Here is a 9788-nt window from a genome sequence, read left to right as displayed (position 1 = left end):
CAGGAGAAATGATACATGAGTGGAAACCACACATCACATCCCAGAGTATAGAAACACTGCTTTACTATTCAAAAAAGTGCCTAAACTGTTCACTAGTTCACTGTCTGTTCGCTGGTTTTAAAGTATGTATTTTAATTTAATGGTGGTTTTGGTTTTATTACTGAAATTTAGGGGCATTGACAGCTGAATTTCAGGGGAAGAAAGTTTGGCTAATGCCAAACAATGTCCTTGAGATATCACTGAAAGTCTTAGGCTGCAGAGGGGCACTTTGCCTCCCCCTTGGGTTCTTTTTGCAAGATCAGAAGTAATTCTGAGTTAAGGCTGCTAATTTTAATTGAAGAGTAGGTATTAAGCCATTAAACATATTTGTAAATGAAACACACATATGCACAGTTATAGAATCTTAAATAAATGTTTTTGCAGTTCTTACTTACTTTTTAAGCCCTGTTTTCATGACCAAGCATGTTTACCTAGCTCTTCAGAACTAAGATTTATTTTACAGATGTCCTTGATAATATTTTGAGCATTAACAACTCGTAACCAGAGCTCCCAGATTTGTAGGTTTCTTTCCTGTGTTTCATTTTGCAGTTTAAAAGAAAAAAGTTATCTTCAATACAATTCATGACAATATTTCACAGTGCATTTTCAAAAAATTATGTCTGAACTGAGAGCCAGTTTTCAAGTGAATGACACTGAGGTATTTAACTGGAATAAGTTCACTGCTCTCGAGTTGCTGAGAAGCAGTGCATGAAGCATGCACATTTTTTTTCACGGATGAAAAAGTAATAAACCTTTGCTACCAATTTTATGCATTTTAAAACTCAGTAGAGGGTAATTACTGCCTTCTTGCATTCATTATGGCATTTTGTGGATTCGCATGAGATGAGCGAAATAAGTGAAATATTTGAGCCAAAGGGAAGACTGACAAAAAGATCTCCTTTTAGATATTCATGTGTTAGTGGCCAGTAATTGTTAGAAAAGAAATTTGCAAAGTTTGAATTCTGCAAGATGAATGTGTTCCTCCCATAGCACCCTGTCAGCCTTTTTCTTCCTTCTACAACCCTCTCCTCTTCCATCCTTACCCAAACCTTGAGATGCCTTATCCTTTTTGTTTCTCTGACTCATTCACTTGCCCTGGTGACACAGCCCCATCTCCAAATCTCTTTGACTCTCACTCCTTCAGGCTCCCTCAGGGTCACCCTGCTGCAAGATTCTCCTTTATGTCTCACCATCTTTTCCTCAGTGAGACAAACCTGCTTTCATCTCTCTCATTGTAAGGAGCCTGTACTATTCCAACTGCTACCCATCTCCTTTCTTCTTTTTCTATCAAATAGATTGATTCAGCTCATTGAAATTTTTTTTTCATTTCCATCTGGTCTTCTAGGCTGGTTCTCATCCCCTCCACAGCACCTGACTGCCCTTGCCCAGCATTCCATGGCTACCAAATAGCACTGTGTTGTTATTCAGGGGCACCAGCCGAACTTGCACTTGATCCATGCATTCTTTCTGCTCTTCAGGTCACACAAAGTGGGAGTCTTTCAGCTCCACTGAATTGTTGGTGAATGTGGAGTGATTTTCTAGGAATCACATAAGAGAACCTGTGATATGAAAACTATATGTAACTGAAAATGTTACCATTTAAATTCTTCTATTGTGTAATAAAAAGTAAGAAATTGTTGAGAATATGTGATGGTCAGTATGCAATTACATAGTATGCAAACCTCCCGTACTTTTGAAGTTAAGGGTTTCTCCTCTCAGTTGTATTTAACTGTGTTTCAGGTAAGTCTTCCACTTAATACTGTGGATTATACTCTGGCATGAGAGAACATGCAGGTGTTTATTAGATTTTTCTTTTTTCCAGAACTGGGTAGGCGGTTTCTTTTTCATACAATTATTGGATCTCTGATTCATGGGCACTCATCTGGAATGTGCCAATGCTGCTGGCAGCTGTAGGCATACAGCACACTTCTGTAAATTGTCTGAACTAAATTTTGAGGTTTATACTGGGTGATGCAAATATTTTAGTGACTCATTTAGCCAACCACTTCAGATGTTTCTTTAGATAAACTGGAGTTTCTCACCTGAAGAAATGGCATAATCTGAAAGCAAAAGCGGGTTACTTGCAGTTTGTAAGATTAGTCAATCATCACTGACATCAGTAAAAACTTAGGAAGGTTGAGGCAGAAATATATGAAAGTATTCAGGAGAATCTTACCCAGTTTAATTTAGTAATGTAAGCTAGTTTTATTTCAAAGCCTTTTGGGTATGGATATTACACATGCATTTTTTTTTTCCTAGAAAACTTAAAAGAAAAGTGGTCATCTCTTTTTACTTATTTTTCCCCCAAGTTAAAAATCACAAGAAGTTATTTGCAGTTGTCTTGGAAGTGAGTACTTGCTAAATGGTTAGAAATAGCTACTCTTAAGTATTTTCAAAGTAGCATTAAACCAAAGATTTTTCTGCCTTCATACTGATGAAATTAAAGACCAAAGGAGTTGAACTGAAGCCCAGTTTATGAGCTGATGATAGTACTTTATTGTCAGAAAGCAGCACTCCTGTCTTTATCTTCAGCATTTTTTAATGACAGAAAACTGTAATTTGGAAAATTGAGCAGAATAAGTCCATGTTTTCCAGCAAATAAAAACAGGTGCTCAGCTGTTAATACTAAGAGTCTCCATATGCAAAATTGTCCACAAACATTAAATTTAGTATGCAAAATTCTGTGTCTTTGAAAGGAAAGCTGGCCTGGCTTGGATTCACATTGTTACAATAGAATATTTTTTTCCAATGCCCTTGTCTTTCTCTAAGGTAGATGCACGAACTGCCTGACTCACCACTGCATTTTATTGAGTAGAAAGAAAATCTGATTTAATTTCTACTGATTTTACTCAGTTAACAAGCTCATGTATAAAACTGTAGGAATGACTGGGTTTCCATTCTGTAGTTTAATACTAAGGCACCACTGATCTAAATTGAATGGTAGAAGGTCGCCATATTCAACAACAGCAAAAAAACCCAAAACCAAAAACAAACAAAAACCAACCAACCAACCAAAAAAAAAAAAAAAAAAAAAAAAAAAAAAAAAAAAAAAAAAAAAAAAAAAAAAAAGAAACAAACCAAAAAAAAGAAACCAAAGCTGAAGCAGGGAGATTGGGTCTTACAGACTGCTCAGCTTCATAGCAGTGAGCATAAGACCATGATGCTGGGGAGATGTCTCCTGGCTGTCTGTGCAGCCTGCCCTGCCCAGGTCAGCCCAGCATCAGAGAGTTGCTAAATGCTCTGCAGCAGGAGGGAGGGAGCTGAGTCAGTGGCTAGGCAGGTGATGCTCAAGGTGCCAGTGCAATGCTGCCAGGCTGGCAGGCTCAGGGACAGCAGAGGGAATGTTCTGCACACCTTAGGGCTTCTCCTCTCCATGAGAGGCAGTCCTTGGTGAGTGCAGCCCCCTCCTAACTGGTTCCCTTACCTAGGGAATGGGGCTTTGTGCAGAGCTCACAGAGGGGTCACACTGTGAGGCTGTGCTGAGGAGGACTCCCTGGAGCATCCCTAGATCACATCCTGTGAAGAAACACCCCTGTGACTACATCAGCTTTGCACTGTAACCATCCTGCTGTCTGGGGGTTCCTGGCAGAGATGGGAATTCAGCATGGAGTGCTGGGCATGGTGCTGTATTGCTGGGTACAATAACAATAATGATAATGATAATAATAATAATAATAATACCACCTCTGTCAAAAGCTCTTCCATGGCATGTGAAACCTGGCGAGTCAATGTGTATGCTGTAGCCTTAGGTAAGAGTGCAGTTAAAGAGTCAGCTGCAGATAAGGGGTGACTGAGATATGCTGACTTGTTATCAAATAATTGATGCTCTGCTAAAAGGAGTTGGATTTGAATTTATTGGATCAGCTGTGGTCATAGACTGATTGTAAAATATTTGGCAGTTCCAACCCTGTTTGGACCAGTTGCAGTAGGTCATCTTATCCAGGAACTGGTCTACTACGTGGAGAGTTATGGGCTGTTATCTCTGTTGCCTAATGTCTGCATATGATAAGTTTGGTTACATGAGACTGCCAAAAAAAAGAAGGAAAGGAGTTCTGGTAGCTTTCTAAGAAAGGCACTCTACTCTTTGAAAGAGGAAGCTCTCTTTGATATATGATATCCTAGAGTGTTAAATGTGAGCCCAACCTTGCAGCACAAAGGGCTGTAGTATTTTTTAACCCAAAGACATTTGTAGGGGCCTGGCCTTTGTTTCTAAGTATTTATATATACATTGCTAGGAATATTAATAGTTACATGCTGTTTAACAAGGAGGTGTGTTTAACATCTAATATAGCAGCAGTACTTGTATAGGGCTGTCACTTCTTCACAGCTATGCTTGTATTCTGCTGTTTCCCGTGCATCATGGCCAAGGAGTGGGTTTGTCACTGCCACCTTGCCTTTGTGGTGGTGGTGAGGTGTCTGAACTGTGCACATATACTTCTCTGACTGAGAATTGCCATAGCTCTCACTGCATTGGTGCAGCCTGAGTTGTTATATAGCTCTCCATGTATGTATGAATATGGAAGTAATCTCTTGTTAGGAGAAGCTGGTTTTGACACTCGTTCATGGGGAATTCTATTAGCAAAACTGATAGGGCTAAATAAGGAGAGGAGCATCAATGACTGTACTTACAGCACTCACTGATGAACAAATGCAGCTTCTGCCACCTAAATTTAACACTGCAAACTGCTAACACAAGTTATGGAAGAGTAGCAGCCATTTGTTCACGCCTTCCTAGCTGTGTTTGCCTTGGAGCATCTGTGTTAGCAAAGACAAATTCTGGCACATTATCAGAATACTAATTTTTCTCAAAAATAAGAGTTATCACACTATTAGGAGGTCATTATTTATTTGGGTGGTAACTTCTTCAGGTGTGTAAATCAAGCCAGGCTGTAAGTGTAGCAGCTGTCACCTTTTGAGAGCTTCCATACAGCCTGGCATTGTTTTTTCTGCAGAAGCAAATGCAGCCATGGAAGAGCCTCTGCTACTTGCAATGAGATTCCTCTTTTCAGGAGTGTAGGTCAAGGCTGCCTCCTTTCTCATGCAGCAAAGCTGTGCTGTTCAGAGTGTAGGTTCCCTTGGCAGGCAGCTGTGCTCCTGGGCTGGAGGAAAGCAAGCTGGGAAATAGGATGATCTGAGACTGGCCCTCTGTTCCCCAGCATGTGCAACACAGAGCATCTCAGCCTGGAAATGAAAACAGAATGGGGAGATGGTTGTGCCATTTCTGGGATGCCTGGGTCTCTCTAGTTGCCATTGGGTTTTTGTTTTTTTTCTGAAGAATCACATGGCCTTCATGGTGATAGTCATCCCACCTAACTTGTTCAGTTTATCTCTCAGTCAAATTAAACTGTACTGCTTGTTGATTAATAAACTCTGCTAACAGGTATATTACATAGGAGATAATTATAATTGAGAACAGAAGCTGGAGTTTTTGTTTTGTTTTTTTCTGGTAGTTAAATGGGCAGGAGCTTTCACCAATTAAGATTTCACATTTAGATAATAATCCTGTGCAGTTACCTTGCTGTTACAGATGAGTTGCTTTGCTGATCTGGAGTGGCCTGTCTTCTCAGACTGGACCTCAGAAATGGGTAAGCAAACTGTGATTGGGAAGAGGAGATGGCAGTGTCAGGTTGGGAAAAGCTAAACTGGAGATCTCTCAGTTAATTGGATTACAAACAAAAATCTTGATTTGCTGTGCATGTCGTCAATCTATAGATTTATTAACGTGGTCTTATTGTGGTTTGAGATGGGCCACTCATGGATCATCCCCCTCAGGCTGTATATGTGCTCACAGTGTAATGACAAGAGCTGTTTACACACAGAGAGATCGTGCTGCATTGCCTGCATCTCTTACCTTTTATGATCTTATCAGACAAATTATCAGGTTCTCAAAATGATAACAAATCTGGCACATTGGCTGAGGTGGTGCCAGCTTTCTTTGGCTCTGACAGCCTGAACACATGAGGTGATGAATGGCTTGAGAAAGAAGCACTTGGGTGCTCTCCTGCTCATGCCCACTCTTCCTCTGGGTGCTTGCAAGATGCTAAATCACAGAGTTGCTTCAGCCCTGCTTTGTATCCCAAGGTTTACTTTTCCAGTTCAGTTGTTTGAAATGTCAGCCATCTCCGTCTTACCCCGCCTAAGTTGTGAAGTTTTCTCTCCCTCTCTTCCCTTGGCTTGGGAGGTGGGGAGGTTTTGGGACCATTCCAGGGCTTTTCTGAAGCTGCTTTTTCCACTGTCAGGCAGGGTCTGGCACTGAGTCAGCCCCTGCTTCCTGGTTCTCACCCTTCCCTTGCAGGCAGACAGATGACCTGCCTTAAGGGAGTGACCTTTCTTGGAAGGTGAAATTGAGCACATAAATTAAATGCTGACCATAAACATTAGCCACATATATAGCTACAAACACATTAATAATGTGTTAACAGTCCTCAATTGATCAGCTATTTATTGTTTGTGCAGTGCAGGAAGATGACAGCAGTATGTACCTTTCTCTAATCATTGCAGATTAGCTTATTGCACAAAGGCAAAAACTTCACTGAGATAATTTATCCATATTCTGAGGAAGGAGGTGTGTTTATTAGGAGAGCTCAATGAGGCACAGAACATATTTGTTACAGTTTTGAAGAGGAAAAATTTGATAACTGAGCAGGAATCTTACTAGCCACATCTTGCCCTGTGCTAAAGAAGAATGACTGTATTAATTCACCTGCCTTCCACTGTTTGTGTGTTGTAATGTGAATTGACTTTTCTTCCTGCCCCAGTTCTTCTCTGGAAGGCTCCTCTCTCATTTTATGAATGCTTGATTGCCACCAGTTTTATCTTGCCCAAACATCTGTGGAAGAGGATAAAGGAAGACATTATTTACGCATCTGCATGTATCCTGGGCTGTTCAGAAAAGAAATAAGTACCTTACCTGTCTCTACAAAGTATGATCAAGGGGAGTTTGATCCACACTTCTTGACATTCACCAGGGCTGAAGGAATTCCACCTTGAGGTGTGAATTTCCTGTTCCTTAACCTTGCTCTTCCTATTTCTGATCTCTTCTGCCCCCTCCATTTAGTCTTTACTGTTAAAACTGTTTTCCCTGGTGCCATGCTTAACTTGATCTGAGTTCATGCTTTGCATAACTAGATGGGAGAGAAAATATGATGTGACAATAATAGCAGGCATGCTTTTTGAGGTTAATGGTGTGTGCATAGCCTTAAGGAGAAGCTCAATTGGGTCAAAAATAACACTCCTTGCACAGACACAAAATTCAAAGGCTAAGTCTTCTGAAAGAAGAACCTGTGTCTAGAAATCTTCATGTTCCTGATGTTGTTACCAGTGGTTCTCCTAATAGAGGTACTGCACTCAGATGGACAATTCCTGCCTTCTGGGCTGCCCATGTGGCTGGGAAGGGATGGGAAGGTCCAAGAGGGTGGCTGACCTTGCAATCAAGGTGTCTATTAGTTGCCTCTTTCAAAGCAGTGTGTTCCAGTTGGGCTCTTTAGTGTTTGCTCTAACTGTGGGCTGTTCTCTTTCTCAGCTGCAGGGGAGTGATTTCTACCTTAGAGACCTTCAAAATCATCCTTCTCTTCATTAATCAAGGACCTGAACAGATTACAGGAATCTAAATGGACTCCAAGCACTACATTTTTAAGATCTGTGAACATTTTCCACTCTTTAACATATGATAACATGCAAACTAATTTAAGTTATTGGCATTTATACTTCTCTCAGGAGATAATTTTCTAATTGATCTTATTGCTGGTACATTGTCTGTGGACAATTAGTATCTGATGAGATCCCTTTGCTCCTGCTTAGTGAAGAGATGAAGCCTCCCAGGGCAGCTGCATTCCACAAACAGCTGAGTTGCTGGGAATCCCTTTGGGGCCCAAAAAATTCTTAACTCTCTTGTTTTTAAAATAATGTTTTTCAGTCATTTTACATGGCTTTGATGGTAGAATGTAAGTGATGGAAAAAAGTACCTGAGTCACTTCATGCTGTTCTTTTTCGTCATGTTATGATATTTGAAACTTTGCAGTTTGGTTGATTTTAGCTGTCAAGAAGATAAACTTCCCATGGATGCTTTAGACTTGAGAATGCTTGTACTTTGCTGAAATTTTTAGGGAACAATAATAAATAGTCTTTGCATGTGAACTTGTATCAAGAGAAACAGAGATATTAATCCCTTGAGGAAATCATAAATGTTTTGCTTTCTAGATGAATTTCAATTAATTTCATGTGGTCTCTCATGGCTTTTCAATTTCTTTTTTAAGTTTTCTGTCTTTTTTTTTTTTTTAATTCTTTGCTTTACACCAGTGTGCCTTTGCTTTCCCAAAAGTTTAATCTACTTTTTTCACTTATCTCTAGTGGGATATTCAATATGTCTCCCACTCTCAGCCTAGCTTGATTTTGTGTCTTGGGGAAACTCCTTCATCTTCTCTCAGGTTGCAAGTTGGTAATGTAATGCCCCTTGCAATCTGCTGGAGGTTTCCACTCTTTTTTTTGTCATTTTTATCCTCTTGGTTTTCTTTCTGTTCCTCTCAGTGTCCTACAGGATTTTTGTCCTGTTAATTATCTTGCGGTAGCTGAGGCTAAAGAAAATGAAGGTTTTTTCAGGCATTGTTTATCTCTACCTTGAGTTCCAGCAATTCCCTGTGCAAAATATGATGTGCATTTATAGAGGTTATTTTTTGACCAGCAGTAAATAAGTCAGTAGCTGTTGGAAGAAAAAGGAGCTCAGCAAGATGCAGGTGATTTTCCTCAAGTTGTCTGCTCCATGCAAATATGTTATGCCTGTGTGCTTTCTTCTGATATGAAAGGCTGGATGGCAAAGGTAAAGGGAAGGGAATAGGACTTAAATCCAGGTATGTAACTTTTTTACTGAGAGGAATGAGAAGGTAGTGAGTAGTAAGTTGAGCTTACCTTCTATTCTTCCTTGCTTCATGTGTGAGGAAATAAGGGAATAATTCTCTGTCAGGCAGGAGTTAGCAAACTGGGTAATGCTGCTTTCAAAATGTAGAAGTGGTAAATACAAGGGGAAGGGATTCTGGAACAAGTGACATTGAATTAGTGAGCATTTTAGTAGAAGGGAACTATCTAGTGAACTAGAACTTTCACTAGAAGTGAAAGAAAGGTTGTATTCACTTATCATTGTCTTGTCACTTCATGTCTTTTGTCAGGGTAATCACAAAAATGGACCTTTCTGAAATTATAAATGATAGTTTTGTCATTGCAAGGTGGTGATGCATTGACATCTAACTGAGAGCTGACTTCCTCTTGCAAATTTCCATCTTAGGAGGCAGGTTTTCAGAAGTATGGACTCAGAGATATGCATTTCTTGTGTTTGCAAATGGTTAATGTGCCAGTGTTCTTCCTAGCAAATTATGGATCTGAGTTGTCTTTTGTGACCTTGAAAGTCTGCTCACAGTAAGTCAGTAGGTAAGCAGATGCAGAGATCCCTCAAAATGTTGATATGCAGGATTTTGGGTGCCATTCAGATCCATTGGCCTGCATGCACAAGGCTGCTGCCTCTGTGTCATTCAAATGAACTCATTTTGTATCTTCCTTTTTCTGATACCAGTTCCCAATTCTCATTTCTCTAAAAGTCTCAGTTTGGTTCTCGGAAGCAAATGAAGGCAATCAGTCCAGTCTTAACTTGCAAATTAGCTCTAAGAACAAACTGAGCTCAACATCTTCCACTTGAATTCATTGTTCGTGCTTCTACTTGTGCTATAAGGTTAGTAATTTTTAATCAATATTAAAGTTTT

The 9788-nt window shown here is 40.0% G+C and overlaps 1 protein-coding gene across 3 annotated transcripts in view; it reads left to right on the top strand.

Moving 5' to 3' along the window:
• The window catches only part of ARHGAP6 (Rho GTPase activating protein 6), a 305969-nt gene that overhangs the window by 205436 nt on the left and 90745 nt on the right, over nt 1-9788 (top strand). The window contains exon 1 of one of the 3 annotated variants that reach the window (XM_079309632.1): nt 9643-9757. The exons of the other annotated variants lie outside the window; for them this stretch is intronic. The gene's annotated coding sequence lies outside the window, so the exon portion shown is untranslated. Of the gene's footprint in view, nt 1-9642; nt 9758-9788 lie in introns of those variants that run through there. 3 annotated transcript variants of the gene reach the window in all.

This window comes from Erithacus rubecula (genome assembly GCF_903797595.1).
Source record: "Erithacus rubecula genome assembly, chromosome: 1".
NCBI classification, from domain to species: domain Eukaryota; kingdom Metazoa; phylum Chordata; class Aves; order Passeriformes; family Muscicapidae; genus Erithacus; species Erithacus rubecula.
This window is presented reverse-complemented; position numbering and strand designations above follow the sequence as displayed.